The following is a 15716-nucleotide window of genomic DNA, read 5'->3' as shown; positions in this document are numbered from 1 at the left end:
TGGGAAGAGGAAGAAGTCACACGGCGAATAAGGAGGGTGCGGGATGACGGCCATGGTGTTTGAGGCCAAAAACTGCCGAACTTTGAGGGCGGTGTGCGCTGGCGCGTTGTCATGATGCGTCGCATGTGGAGTTCTTCCTTTAGAATCAGCTGACAGGTCCCATAGCCTATCCCAACAATGTCGCACAAGTCGTTGATGGTACGACGTCGATCTTCGTGAATGGCCTGCCGAATCTTCGTAACATTTTCGGGCGTTGTGCTCGAAGATGGTCGTCCAGAACACTCGTCATCATCGACAGAGGTTCGGCCATTTTCAAAACGTGAATGCCACACAAAAGTTTGTGCACGACCCATTGCGGACTCCCCAAATGCTTGCTTTAGCATTTCATAGGTTTCCGTAGCCGTTTTGGCGAGTCTTTGGCAAAATTTGGTTTGTTCATGAAAATCCGCCATTCCGAAATCGCAGGAAGGTCGGTGTAATGCACTACCAAAACGCCCGTAACTAAGAAACAAATGCTTATTCGATGATGCCGGCCGCACCCCCTAGCGGCAGAAGCTCGTACTACATCCGGTTCGCCCTCTATTGACACAGCCTTGAAACTTTCCGATCGCACATCGTATACTTAACGGTCTATTGGAAAATGAAAAATTTATAGAAGTCTTAGAAAACATCCAATAAGAGTTTCTCTCTCCACAAACTGTTACTCCGTATTCTTAAGAAGTAAAGATGGAGGTCCTTCTGTTTTAGTTATGACAGTTTTGATGCTGAAATTCAAGTGGACCTGTCTTCCGTATCATGAGATTTCAAGTTGTCATAACGACGAGTATGAAGATGACTGTCTTTTTGGAATGTTACGATACGACATGGAAACCAAAACCACCTGATTATCTCCTGTCAAATGACAACCCGCGGTTCCCCTCCTCCGACCACCATCATCGAGTCCTCCTCGCCACTTTCTGCCCGTCCTATATTATTAGGCTTTCAAAACCACAAACCCATTGTCATTCTCTCCCAGAAGATGGCGTCCGTATTATTTGTCGAAACGTTGGATAATTTTCGAGTTTTTCAACAAAATGCGGTTCCCATGCTCTCAGTTATCATCCTCGAAAGCCGACAGCTAGCCACATTCTGTATCTAACGACGTATAAGTAAATCATGTAACTCTTTATCATCACCGATTCGCTGTGGCTGTGTCTTTATTAAGTTTATAACAACATGAAAGGTTTCTGGTGCCCACACAGCCATAGAATTAAAAATAATTAACGACGCAAACAGAAAGATTAATTGAGATCGCACGAAGTTAGTTCAAATAATCTGAAATTTTGTTTCTAGACTTCTGCTATATTAAGTCTCTAGGCATTCGCTGTACTAAAGCGTTGATGATACACGTCAGTCCGTTTGCCGCGTATTGATTGTAAGCTGCGGTGTCATTTAATGACCAGGAAAAGAAATCACTCACAGAAGAGGTGTCATTTGTGATTCTTTGTTTGTCGTTGCGTTGCGTAGGAACCACGTTCAAAGTTCGGTCGATCGAGGGCGAAGGCACTAGCTTCTGAAATATTAATAAGGCTCTCTGTTTACGTGTGTGTATCCGATATTGATTTCATGGTGTGTTTTTACATAATGTTTGTTCGTAGGACTTGGATTTATCCACTGCTAACTTTCTTTAGGTCATAAGGTAGTATATTTGCGTCATATTGTGAATTATGTTAATATTTTAATATTTTCCGTCAAATCACAATTTTTTTAATAAGATAATAAAATATAAAATATTTAAAATATCATTTCACGTTCCGCATCGAATGATCGATTTACAAATTGGAACGTCTCTTACGACATGTTTCGGTTATATTTAACCGTCCTCAGGTATAAATTAGATTGGTAAATTTAAAACTCGAATTACAATCATTTACAATGTTATGCAGTTTATTGAAATGTTCTTATCAGATTACTCTTATATATTAGAACGAAAGTATTGTTTTTTATATGGCGTGGTTCATCTGATGTTCAATATTAGTCGGTGATGAGTTGATATGGACATGACGTGTCTGGAGGAAGACATCTAGAAGTATTACTGTGTCGGGTCGAGGTTTAATACTGAATTGCGGTTGCTCGTGGAGTGCGTAGGTGAAAGGAGGTTGTTATGGTTGGGGTCAAGGATCTGGAGGGCATTGAAGATGGGGTTATTAAAAAAAATATTGTTGTCGTTTAGAGAAAGGTTTTGTTTATATGTTTGTTGTATGTAATATTTCTCTACTGTATCTCTATGTCTTTGTTACGTACTATTTTTAGAATGTCCATAGTTTGTGTAATTGTAATTTTATTTTACTTATACATTCTACTATTTATTTACTTCCATCATTTTGTTTTCTATATTACTCCATATTTATTAATGTTTTCTTTAAATCATTACTTTACAGACTAATATTGAACATTAGATGAACCACGCCATAAAAAACAATACCTTCGTTCTAATATATAAGAGTAATCTGATAAGAACATTTCAATAAACTGCATAACATTGTAAATGATTGTAATTCGAGTTTTAAATTTACCAATCTAATTTATACCTGAGGACGGTTAAATATAACCGAAACATGTCGTAAGAGACGTTCCAATTTGTAAATCGATCATTCGATGCGGAACGTGAAATGATATTTTAAATATTTTATATTTTATTATCTTATTAAAAAAATTGTGATTTGACGGAAAATATTAAAATATTTCTTTAGGTCACAAACCGTTGAACCAAATGTGTGGCCAATTTGACAAACTGAAGCTTTAAACCTCTGTTGTAAGCATCTCCACGACAGACGTTAATCGTGGCAAATGCTCACACTGAGGAATTTAAATTCGTCATCGTCATTGCCTTGGAATGCAGACGGGGGGCATTTCTCAAGCGTTGCTCTGTATTTCTGTTGGTACAAATGCATTAGCTCGTTTCATCAAGCCTCAAGCCTCTAGTGAAAGGTCACAGACTCTCTGAGGGCTGGAGGAATGAGACATCGCCTTTGTTCTGAAGGAACAAACCAGTTCACGAATGAGTTGAAGATTCTTCACGCACAGAAATTGACTTTTTGTTGTGGCGAAAGTGTAGCATTCATGTTATCGCCATTTGACAGCAAAATGGGGAATTCTGACAGATTCTCAAACTTACTAAATAAATTAATTTCATAAGACCGCCATCTTCAGACTCACCGCCGTGAAAACCTCGAATCCTACACATTAATAAGAGTTGTGATGCTGTTAGCAGTGTTCCAGGGGTAGCCCGGTGGCCTGTATTCGTCTCATGAAATTAATTTTGGAGCCTTCTCCCCCCACGAGGCTTCATTGTTCGTGGAGCGACGTAATTCTATCAACGCCTTTTTACATTTATAACCTAGCCCCGACACTCGATTCACTTCCGTGGTATTTCCGAGTCCAGATGGCAGTGAACTTCCGAATAAGGATTCTGTTCTACTTATTATTATAAAATTAACTTCATGCTAAGTTCTCTTCACCAAAGAATTTTAAACTGATCGGATGGGCGGGGCATGTAGAAGGAATGCCTGGGTGGGGTAGTAATGTTGAAATGTATCTTAAGTGGAACATGAGGATGTGGAGTGGGTTAATCTGGCTCAGGACACGTTCTGATGACCGGCTGTTTTGAACGAGGCTATGAACCCTCGAGTTTCATGTTAGGCAGGGAATTTCTATACGAGGTAAGCGACTGTTAGCTTTCCAAAAAGGACTCTGTACCACGAAGTACCTGATAAAGAACGTGTTACGAAATTATTTAAACTTAGTTTAATTTTCTGTGGTGTCGTGTTCACTTGACAGTTTTGTGATCAAAGTTCAAATAGTCCCATAGTTCGAAGAAACATTTATAAATTTCAGGTTTCCACGTCGGTGAAACGCTGACTGTGGTCTTCTGGGTTACGATGTCTTATAGTCTCAATACAAAACTTATAGGACTACACATGTGCGTTATAATATGTAAAATTGCTCTTTTGAACTTTGTCCCATCGTCTGAATTATAAAATCTTAAAATTACACGATTTCAAGAACTGGATTCTGCTTCCATAATTAGGGGACGAAGGGGGGAGAGAACAGAAAACCTATCAGTTGATACCCCCTCCCCCTGGTTGAGCTGGTCTCAGATTTTAAATTAGGACAATGGTCGGAGTTCAAAAGAACAATTTTCATGACTCAGTCTTCCTGTGCGTCATTTTATTGGAAATTAACTTCCAGGGCTCACTTGGTCTTCGCAGGTGTTTTACCTTAATTGAGGAATGCTGCATTTCATAAATCCCAAATTTAAGGAGTTGCAGAATGGCGTTCGGACCAGCACTCGTAGTCGAAACACAAATACCTCGACGTAACAGCCGCGTATTTACGTTTAGGTTAATCGTATAAGTTCTGAAGTTGCAGTATTTATATCTAACCAGACACGAAAGTGTGCTGAGTGCGTTGGTGTTTCGACTTGCGATAGAATAATACCTTGTCCCTAAGGTACGTAGGGCAGCGGCCATTTCCGGAGATACATATTGTTTTTAACACGTGCCACATGTATTATATAATTTTATTTTATGAAACGTCTTCCGAATGATGTATGAAGTTCCCTGATGTCGTGTTCGCCCTGAATGTTGGCCAAATATTAACTGAGTGACCTGGAGACAGTTCCTGTCTCTCCTATAACTATTGGAGTTACTTTTGAGTGAACGTTCCACATTCTCTGTATTTCTATGAGAAGGTCCTTGTATTTCAAGATCTTCTCTGACTCTTTCTTAATAACATTCCTATGTGAATTAAGAAGCAATTATTATTATTATTATTATTATGAATTGTTTAATTGGTCCACAAGCAGCCAAAAACTTCAGGCGTGTTGCCGTCATAACTCGGATGCTTGCAGGCCAGATTATTATTATTATTATTATTATTATATTTGTGTCAAACCATTCGGAACCCCTGATAGTAGATTTCTAATTTTCCAGCATAATTTCCATCGTCACTGATGTGCAGACTTCTGAGGTCGACGCAGCTAAATATATTTGGCTGTGATATTTTTATAAACAAATATGCGTGTTGAATATTTGCAGTCAGCGTGGTTCTGCGTAAAATAACTTTTAGAACTGTGCAGTAGTTCGAGAGACTGGTGGCTTCTGGCACGTAAGACTTTCATTAAAAGAGCAACGCGAGTTTGCAAGAAGTGCGTTCGTCATGACTTGAATATCTTTTGTGATGTTTTCGCTAAATTAATTCAACCAGAAGTGGGCCATTTCAGAACCTTATTTTGTTAATTTTGACATTTGTTTTATGTGGAGAATTCACCAGAAAGTTTATTTATCGTCAATTGTTTCGTTCTCTGTCTGTAAGGCGTGTTGCCTAGAAACGCCTTAGTGTGTAAACAAACCGTTGTTAAGGCGGTTCATACATGGAAGCTAATGTTCATGATTTATGGCCACTTTTATGATCATTGAAGTATTCCGGCTTATTTTTGACGTCAGTAGAGACGTAGAAGTTCGGGGCCGATGGAGACAGAAGGTGGAACGTGTCTAATGATGGGTCACCAACTCTGAACATTGAAAGGCGGAGTAATGATGATGATGATGATAGACCACAATACGAACTTGGAACATTAGGAGCCTCTATAGGGCTGGTGCACTTAAATAAATGAGTAGGGAATTAGAGAATTATAAGTTAAACTTAGTGGCAGGAGGTGTTCATAGCGGAATTAGGGCGGCAGTTAAGAGAGTAGAATTTGTTGTCTTACGTAATTTTGGAAGGACGTTGGTGCGACATCATTGTCCTTAATGTTCGTGCCCCGACTGAGGACAAAAGCGATGATATCAAGGATAGCTTTTATGAAGAATTGGAATCAGTATTTGATACATTTGGCAAGTATCACATGAAAATTCTGCTAGGAGATTTCAATGCAAAAATTGGGAGGGAGGATTTCTTCAAACCCACAATAGGCAGCGAGAGTCTCCACGCACTTAGTAATGATAACGGTGTTAGAGCAGTAACCTTCGCTACGTCAAAAGATTTAATTGTAAAAAGTACAAAATTTCCACACCATGATGTTCCTAAATACACTTGGACTTCTCCAGATGGCAGATCACACAATCAAATAGACCATGTGTTAGTAGATAATAGAAGGCAGACAAATGTAATTGATGTGAGGTCTTTCAGAGGAGCAGATTGCGACACTGATCATTATCTGGTGGTAGCAAAAGTGAGGGAGCGGCTTTCAGTAAGTAGACGAACTAAACAAAATTTTGACACAGAAAGATTTGATTTGAAAAAATTAAGTGAGGGAGAGGCAAAGGAACAATATCAAGTTGAAATTTCGAATGGTTTTCAAATTTTAGAGACAGATGAAGATAATGAAAGTGTGGACATCAACAGGGAGTGGGAAAATGTCAGAAACTGCATCAAAATTTCAGCCAAAGAGAAACTAGGATACTACAGGAGAAAGCAAAATAAACCGTGGTTTGATGAAGAATGTTCAAAATTAATAGATCGAAGGAAGCAAACAAAATTTCAATGGTTGCAGAACCCAAACAAAACAAATGCGGTTAATCTATGTAACGTGAGACGTGAGGCTAGTAGAACCTTTAGGACTAAGAAAAGGGAATACCTGAAGGGCAGAAGTTTTACTAGAGGCTAGTAGACAGGTGGGGCTCGAAGTAAGTACATGTCAGTATCTCGTCATCAGAAGACAGGCGGGCAAAATTATCTTAGGGTGGCTAATAAATCCTTTTAAAGGGTTACAAAGTTCAAATATTTGGGAACAACAATAACAAATCAAAATGATACTCGTGAGGAAGTTAGGAGGAGACTAAATTCTGGAAATGCTTGCTACTTCTCACTTCAAAATATTTTGTCTTCCAGTCTGATTTCTAAGAACCTGAAATTTAAAGTATACAAAAAAATAATCTTGCCTGCTGTTTTGTATGGGTGCGAAACATGGTCTCTCACTCTGAGGGAGGAACACAGATTGCAGGTGTTTGAGAACAGGGTGTTGAGGAGGATATTTGGACCTAGGAGAGAAGACAATGGGGCGTGGAGAAAACTGCATAATGACGAGCTTAAAAATCTGTACTCCTCCCCCAGTATTGTCAGGGTGATTAAGTCGAGAAGAATGAGATGGGCTGGGCATGTAGCGCGCATGGATGGGACATGAGGCGTGCACCGGGTACTGGTTGGGAAGCCTGAGGGGAAGAGACCTCTGGGGAGACCTAGACGTAGATGGGAGGATAATGTCAGGCGGGATCTATGGGAGATAGGAGTTGAAGGAGACTGGATTTTGTTGGCCCAGGACAGGGTCCGGTGGAGGCTTTGGTTAATTCGATGATGAACCTTTGGGTTCCGTAAGCCATGTGGTTAGTTATACACCACAATATATTAACCAAATATGTCAGCTTTACACGTGTAATAAAGAAACCGCAGTCAGTTATAATTTTCTGATGATTCGTGTTGAGGCTTCAGTGTGGATTTTAAGGGTCCCTAATTCTGTTTGTGCGAGTTTTCTGTCGTCACGCACACGGAACAGAAGTGCCGGGGTTTTTGTCTTGTAGTTTTGAATTATGACGTCAGAGCACATTTTATATGTTTCACAATCACCAAACCTTTGCTACTCAATGCTTCAGATGTGAAATCAAAACATTCGGGAGGCCGCCATATTTATATTTTCCAGTTTAAACCACATTACTTAAAAAGTCGCCACCTTACAACGCGTGACGTTAGTGATTCATTGATCCCACATACAGCGCCGAGTGACCTCCAGTAGCATGAAAAGTGACCAAGTGACACGGAAATCAGAACAAAAGACGAACTCACTCTGGAATCACGGGTTTTAATGTGGGATCTTGGATTTTCAAAGCGTTTACAATTTTATTTGGTTACGGAAGGGCAGGTTTCGAAAGCTGTCTTGTGGGTTATGACATCGTGTAATCTTGCATGACCACAAACGATTCCGAGAAAAAAAATTGCCTCTATGTTCAGAAGAATCACAGCCATGACACGTTCTTCAAAAACGCCATCAGCTCTTATGGTGTGGAAATACCTTGTAAACCGAGAAAATGATTCCACTGATTACCATCAATGGAAACCATGAACCAAGAAATGCATTGGGCACAGTTGACAGAGAAGAAAATCCAGTAGGAATTTTCAAAAAACGTTCTGAAGACGTAAACGTAATTTAAAACGGCTCAGCCTCGTATAACGTCATTTCTAAGCACCAGCTAAGCGACTATCATCTACTAACTGATGACTCTATATCGTGAAGGCATTTAATAAGCTCTCTGTGCGCTTATGAAGTAAAAGTCTTTGAATAATTGCTCTCGTGACATTTACGGCTGCATTGGGCGGTGCTAATGGAAGGCCCTGAGCACAGCGACGGCGACGGACCCCAGACACCAAAGTGGTTCCACTTTGCAGGTATTTCAGAGCGACGCCCGTCGGCGGTCGAGGTACGTCAAGAGATCTGAGGTCCTGTCGACTGTGATCTGCTGGGTTGAGAAGTAATTCAGTCTCGTAGCTCTCACTACAAGCGTTTCCGACGAACATACCGCATCCATCTTCAGGGCTGATACACATGGCTCACAATAGGCTGTTCAGTTATGTCAAAGATCTAAGATTAGTGAAAATTAGGACAATTTATTTTAAGTTATAACCAAACTGTGAGGATAAGTGTTTAGCACATCTGATTCGCATTCGACAGGTGTCCGGGGTTCAAATCTGGGCCACGTGGATTTCCTCAGTCCCTCTCGGTAAATGCACTGATAATAGCTTACACTACATCGAAACAGCTTCCTTCCAAATTCCACCAAACATTTTAAAAAGTTATAATAAGACCAGGAAACTGTACTCAGAAGAGGGAAGACTTATTCTACATAAGAGTTTCTTCGTAAATTTGACTGGTTATGTATGACTAATTTATTACGGACAGAAATTTACTTTGTTAGGGTAACCTCACACTACATCGGAAAATGTTGAAAATACGAGCTGAAGATCTTAAGCGGACGATATTTTATGTAGAGCGTACAAATGCGATCAAAATTTTTGTAGCAGTTTCGGACAATCAGACTCATCACTCGTCCACTTCAAGCTTTTTTTTTGTAAAGAACTCAGTGAAATTCGTGAAGCTTAAAAATGTGTTATGACGTCATAATTCAAAACTACGAGACAAAAACCCGGGCACTTCTGTTCCGTGTGCATGACGACAAAAAAACTCGCACAATCAGAACGGAAATGCACGGTGAAAATTAAACCGAATGAGTTTTCACCAGAGATCACAACAGCGAGCACCGATTTCAAAAACACGACTCAGGACTCCGAAAGGGAAAGGACGTGCTTAAGAGAAATGGTTAGAAACAGACGGAGGCTAACACGAAACACGCCCCTGCACTCCAGAGACCGGTAATCTAACAGGAGGACTGATTCGTCAGTTAAGTGGTCAGCTGAGTTAGTTTAGTCTTACGTTAGTCAGACTTCTCTTCGCAAGAAATTATTTGTCGGTCTCTCGAGGGCCGCCGGTTGTCAACAGCTGTTTTAAAAGTTTAAGAAAGTGAAGTGAAAATTACGTACTATATTCTTAAAAATACGAGGCGTGTTCGGGAAGTATCGTTTAGGAATTAACAAAAAACAAAATATATTTTTTTAAAAAATTTATTTTCATCAGATTCTACGTTTCTTAGGCTACTTTTCGACATAGGTACCGCCATTACTGGGGCACTTATCAAGCTTTTGTATACCCTCCTCGTAGAACGCGGCCGCCTGCGATGTCAGCCACTGCTTCACTTCATCGTCGCCAACAAAATTTCTTCAAGTGTAGGAAAAGGTCAGGGCTGTCCATTTGTTCCCAATCAAATGACGTGATAAGGTTTTGAGTCTGAGGAGCGTCGGTCGTCCATTTCGCGCCTCATCATGAAAGTTATCACGTGCTTCATTGAACTTGTGAACAGATTTTCTAACCTTACCATCACTCATTGCATTCTCACCATAAACTTCACAAATCTGGCGATGAATATCAACCGGACATATTACGGCTTCTGATGGCCAATTGCATTCTTGCGCAGAAGACTACACAACAGCAGAGTCCTCTAGTGACCTGCATCACAACCATCGCACTAAAGTTTTTTGCCCAGGAAGGAACAACGGTCCTTTCTCTGCCGAATGAGGAACATTTGGCAGATTCTCATCGGCAGAACACGGACGATCTAAATCTGTTGTTAGGACAACTTCATGCCAGCCTCGGGAAACCGATCGTCGTTTCTGGTCCTGGGCAAGAAATGTGCCCACGTTTACCGAAAATAATACCCGGACCCATTCTTCCGGACGCTGATTGGGATGAAGTAATGCCCCCCCCCCCGAAGAGTGCGAATTTTTCGACAAGCAAAACAGTTACATCTTGTTCGCACATGGTCAACTAAGGGAACAATTGGAACGGCTGAAGTCGTGTTACAACGCATGGAACGCCCGAGGGCGATTCCTCGTGGTTTTGGAGAGACCGGACGAGTTGCTGCCGATCCTGGAGGAACTGCGGCAGTGGAAGGTCGTGAAGGTCGTAGTACTGACTCCATCAGACAGCGAGGAAGATACATTCGATTTGTATTCGTGGTTTCCGTATCGGAAACCGTCTAGTGATTGTGGAAAGTTGCGTCAAGCTGTTCTGGTGGACAAATGTGTTGGGAATGGTAAAAATTTACTGCGAAATGCCCCGTTGTTCTCTTCACAAGTGCCAGCTGATTTGGGCGGTTGCCCTATAACTGTTTCGACCTTCCCGTTAGAACCCCATGTGATGTTAGACGGCGATAAGGAGGAGGTAATGGACGAAACTGACGTCAAGTATACAGAAGGTTTAGATATACGCCTCTTCAATTTCATGGCAAGAAGGCTGAATGCGTCTGTGAAGTTCCTGCCGCCACCAACTGGAGACTGGTACGATGTGGACGAAAGTAACAACACCTGGAGAGGAATAGTTGGTGACGTCATCAACCAAAGGGCTGATGTCGGAATGTGCGGAACTTCGTACGTCCACTCGCATGTGAAAGACCTGGAGTTCACTGTTCCCTACGACGTCCTGGAGGTCGTCTGGGTCGTTCCAAGAGCTAAAGCCCGTCCTCGGTGGAGCCGCCTTTGACTGTGGAGGTTCTCAGCATTTCTTTCCAGTTGTAACGTCTGGAACACATTGCTTGCTGCCAGACTGTACATCACCCACGCGATGAAGAAGAACCTGTTTGGCAAAAGCAAAACACTTCTGTTATTGAATTTGAAGGAGTGGGATTATGTGGTGAGTGCTTGTGAACTGAGACTTCGGGGTCTCATAAAGGATTGGGAAGTTATTGAGTATTCGAGCGACTATTAGCTTCTTAAGACTGACTGTGCTGTAGCGAGTAAGTTTTCGTACGAAAATTGTGAATAAATTATTCTTAGTTTTGAGAAATTACGGAAAATCTGAAAAAGAGACATGTTGTTTGGCAAAATCTGTGTTTACGTATACCGAATTGTTCCTACTGTGTCTTACGTCACACTAATCAGAGATGTTTCTACTTCTGTTTATCGTGAAAAGGAATTAAATCAAAAGAAGAATAGATAATTCATGAAATCGGTAATTTTGAAGTGACGTTGACAGTTGATAGACAAGTATGTCAACGACGTACTTTAAATTTAAAACTTAGACCGGGAAACGTCGACGGTGAGACCAGCATTTGTCATAATTACAGAAAAAATTATTGGATCTGCATAAATTCAAATTGATATGAAGGTGCATTTGAATTCCATGTCAGCATCATATTTTATAATCTCATTTCCCTACGCGTTGAAGTATGAGAATAATCTCCGTGAACTCTGAACCCGGTAATAATTAAACTAATTACTAATCAAGAAGCGTTGAATCAACAACCTCATTGATCCATTGCGTGGTTGCATAGTAACAGCAACTCCCAACATGGCCGCCAAGGCACTGGACAGGCAAAGCATGGCTCCAGCAGCCACGATCATCACGCCCATCAGGAGTAACCACATTGGCAGATGGAACGGGCTTTAGCTCGTGGAACGACCCAGAAGACCTCCAGGACGTCGCAGGGAACAGTGGATTCCAGGTCTTTCACATGCGAGTGGACGTACGAAGTTCCGCACATTCCGACATCAGCCCTTTGGTTGATGACGTCACCAACTATTCCTCTCCAGGTGTTGTTACTTTCGTCCACATCGTACCAGTCTCCAGTTGGTGGCGGCAGGAACCTCACAGATGCATTCAGCCTTCTTGCCATGAAATTGAAGAGGCGTATGTCCAAACCCTCTGTATAGTTGACGTCACTTTCGTCCATAACCTCCTTCTTGTTGGTGTCTAACATCACATTGGGTTCTAACGGGAAGGTCGAAACAGTTATAGGGCAACCGCCCAAATCAGCTGGAACTTCTGAAGAGAACAACGGGGCACTTCGGAGTAAATTTTTACCTTTCCCAACACATTTGTCCACCAGAACTGCTTGACGCAGCTTTCCACATTCACTAGATGGTTTCCGATACGGAAACCACGAATACAAATCGAATGTATCTTCCTCGCTGTCTGATGGAGTCAGTACTACGACCTTCACGACCTTCCACTGCCGCAGTTCCTCCAGGATCGGCAGCAACTTGTCCGGTCTCTCCAAAACCACGAGGAATCGCCCTCGGGCGTTCCATGCGTTGTAACACGACTTCAGCCGTTCCAATTGTTCCCTTAGTTGACCATGTGCGAACAAAATGTAACTGTTTCGCTTGTCGAAAAATTCGCACTCTTCGGGGGGGGGGGGGGCATTACTTCATCCCAATCAGCGTCCGGAAGAATGGGTCCGGGTATTATTTTCGGTAAACGTGGGCACATTTCTTGCCCAGGACCAGAAACGACGATCGGTTTCCCGAGGCTGGCATGAAGTTGTCCTAACAACAGATTTAGATCGTCCGTGTCCTGCCGATGAGAATCTGCCAAATGTTCCTCATTCGGCAGAGAAAGGACCGTTGTTCCTTCCTGGGCAAAAAACGTTTGTGCGATGGTTACGATGCAGGTCACTAGAGGACTCTGCTGTCGCGTAGTCTTCTGCGCAGGAATGCAATTGGCCATCAGAAGCCATAATATAGTTCGCCATGTTTCCTGTGGAGGATCAAATTAAATATGGTTAATTTAAAAACAATTATGTTTTAAGAACATAGTATGTAATTTTCAGTTCACTAGTGTGTGGACTGTTTAATAATGCTGCATCAACTACAGAAATTTAAATTTTAAAGGTACAGCCGGATGAATATATGTGGCCAATGTTGAGTTGGCAATGAGTGGAGAATGAACAGGCACCGTCTGCTCTACATGACAAACCCATCAGGATAGAAAGTACCCAGATGGGACCCAAACCTGGCACCTCTCTAATAAAAGCCACGTGCTTACTATTTTGTTGAAAAATTATGTGCCGGAAGACGGAACGAAATCACGAATTTAAACTCAACTGCAAATGAGAAAACAAATTTGCAGGTGAAAATGAAGTTTAAGAATGTTCTAAGATACAAGGTTCCACAATGGCTGACACAGGCTTACCCTAAAACATGTATATTATATTTTAGTTTGCATTTACAAAATATTTAATTGTTTTTAATGAATAACAGGTTTCAATTGTGACATTTTACAGTTTTTAGGATGAAACATTTTAACGCGTGTGGTTGAACCAACACAGAGCCACTGAGAATACCCCCATATATGATAGTTAGCGATAAAAGTGGTTGTAAACTTGGGTTACGGTTGAAAGTTATCAGATACAAACTCAAGCCGTTGCAATGTCACCTTGGTTTTTAACATTTAACACATGAAACCTTTTCCAACTAAATTGGTGGGAATTTCTATGAGTTTATGTATAACGTAATTATGTAAGGTAATGCAATGTTTACGTACAACACTTTCCATTACACTCAGTAATATGGCCAGTGGTACAGCATTAATTTATTCAGAAATTCTCTATTTGAGATTATTTAAATCTGCCGGACGTGTTTTAAACATTAATTTTCAAGTAGCTCTATAAAAAGAAATCAGAAGCCAAGGGATGAATGTCATATCACGGGACGTTCTTCTGTGCGCAATTGAAACTGCTATGAATCGAGTGCATCAGCCTCGACGGACAACATCTGATGGGTGTTTTGAAGAAGTAACTTCGTTATTATGTGCCTCGGTAAGGGTAAACACTTTTATTTCAATTTACTCTACTTCAAATAAACTTTAATCGACTAGTGATGAATAAACGCTGCCCCACTCTGTATTACCGAGAAGGAAATAGAAATTATGAAGGTGAGATGAACGCAAGGGGCATGAGGTTTATACAAAGTCACGTAAAAATTAATTAACCTACTCTAAAGTTATAATGAACATTTGCAGGACCATAAGCTTAACCTCATAAAATATCTTGTGTAATAAACAATTAACGTGAGATCAGACTCGCTGTTGCAGCAAATGGATCATTTACCTGTTGGTTCTCTCCTGATGACTGGCAACATTTGATGTGGTGGGCCCTGGGCCCTGCCCCCTGCATGTTGCATCCTTCGTCTCACTATTAACAGATGTTTCCACATGAGCTACATGTTCAACCCATCATTCCACTATGACTTAACGGCCGTAAGTAGCAATATCAGATTATGTTTTGTGAATGGTCTCGCACAATTTCGTTCATCTCTTAATCCTTCTTCTACTTCCATGGCTCTCCGGTCCGTTTTCGGTCCACGACCTCCTCAATTCTCCTCTTCTGTTAGGTCCGTCTGTCCGAGGTTTCGAAAAGTCTTCCTTTTTACGGCGCAAGGTTGTTAGCCTTGCGACCAACCCCCAACCTGGAGGACCAGGGTTCCTGTCTTAGTCTGACCTCTCCTCCTCGACCAATCTGGCTAGGGAGGCCCTACCAGTAGCTAAGCTACCGCCAGCATAGCTCTCGGGGTCACTGAGGTACTCGAGCCCCACCACCACGACAAGGTGCAGATACCATTAAGTGGGGTCATCTCTTACACGTCCCAATATTTCGCTTTTAAATACTTGTAACGCAGTTTCTACATACATCGTCAGATGCTACGTCACTCAACGACGCAAAATAATGACAAATTTGTTAGTTTCACTCGCTCGTGGCTGCTGGTTCAGTGAAGTATTGATCCGTGTTATTTACGTGGAAAGATTCGACTGTGTTTTGCCTTCGTAACAGAGAAGATGTCCTACTGCACTCGTTTTCACTGTTGTTTCCGACGTAACACATGAAATTAATGTTTCCGAAGATCTGTGTTCGTTGAGCTCCTCAAGCGTCTTTAGTACGGTCCTCCGAAATCTTACAGTTCGAAAGGAGTTTCAGTTGCATCCGTTCACTCAGGAACAAGACACCGCTCGCCTCCGTGAAGAATTCAGTACTGACAAGAGGTCACTTCCAACCACTCCACATTGACATACTGGAATTTAAGACCTGATGTGCGCAGTTCGTTGTTACCGAAAGGGGGGTTGGTCGAGTGTTTTAACCCTCCATTCGGGAAGGGGAGGGGGGGTTAGTTTAGTTTCTTACACAAGGTTGGTTGAGTTTTACAAACTTGAGGCCCCCCCCCCCCCGAGGCGTTCCTTTCGTGATTTGTCGTCTATCAAAACATGACATCATCAAACAATGTTACGTTATATTTGTTTACTCGGTATTGTTGTACCAACACAACAATGCCGAGTAAACAAATGACGAGATCACAGACTT

At 41.6% G+C, this 15716-nt stretch overlaps 1 protein-coding gene and 1 long non-coding RNA gene across 2 annotated transcripts in view; both read right to left on the bottom strand.

Annotated features, from left to right (window-relative positions):
- Nucleotides 1-15716, bottom strand: part of LOC110838292 (kelch-like protein 10) — a 172696-nt gene that overhangs the window by 28203 nt on the left and 128777 nt on the right. The gene's annotated exons all lie outside the window — the stretch shown is intronic.
- Nucleotides 9639-12167, bottom strand: LOC147873155 (uncharacterized). The gene is made up of 2 exons (XR_015536244.1): nt 11888-12167; nt 9639-11218 (listed from the first exon to the last, which is right to left on the bottom strand). It is a non-coding gene; the product is annotated as an uncharacterized LOC147873155 (long non-coding RNA).

This window comes from Zootermopsis nevadensis, unplaced genomic scaffold (genome assembly GCF_977971745.1).
Source record: "Zootermopsis nevadensis isolate Lab colony 2312 unplaced genomic scaffold, Znev_1.0 Znev_ptg000021l, whole genome shotgun sequence".
Taxonomy (NCBI): Eukaryota; Metazoa; Arthropoda; class Insecta; order Blattodea; family Termopsidae; genus Zootermopsis; species Zootermopsis nevadensis.
Note: the sequence above shows the minus strand (reverse complement) of the source record. Positions and strands in the feature narration are given on the sequence as shown.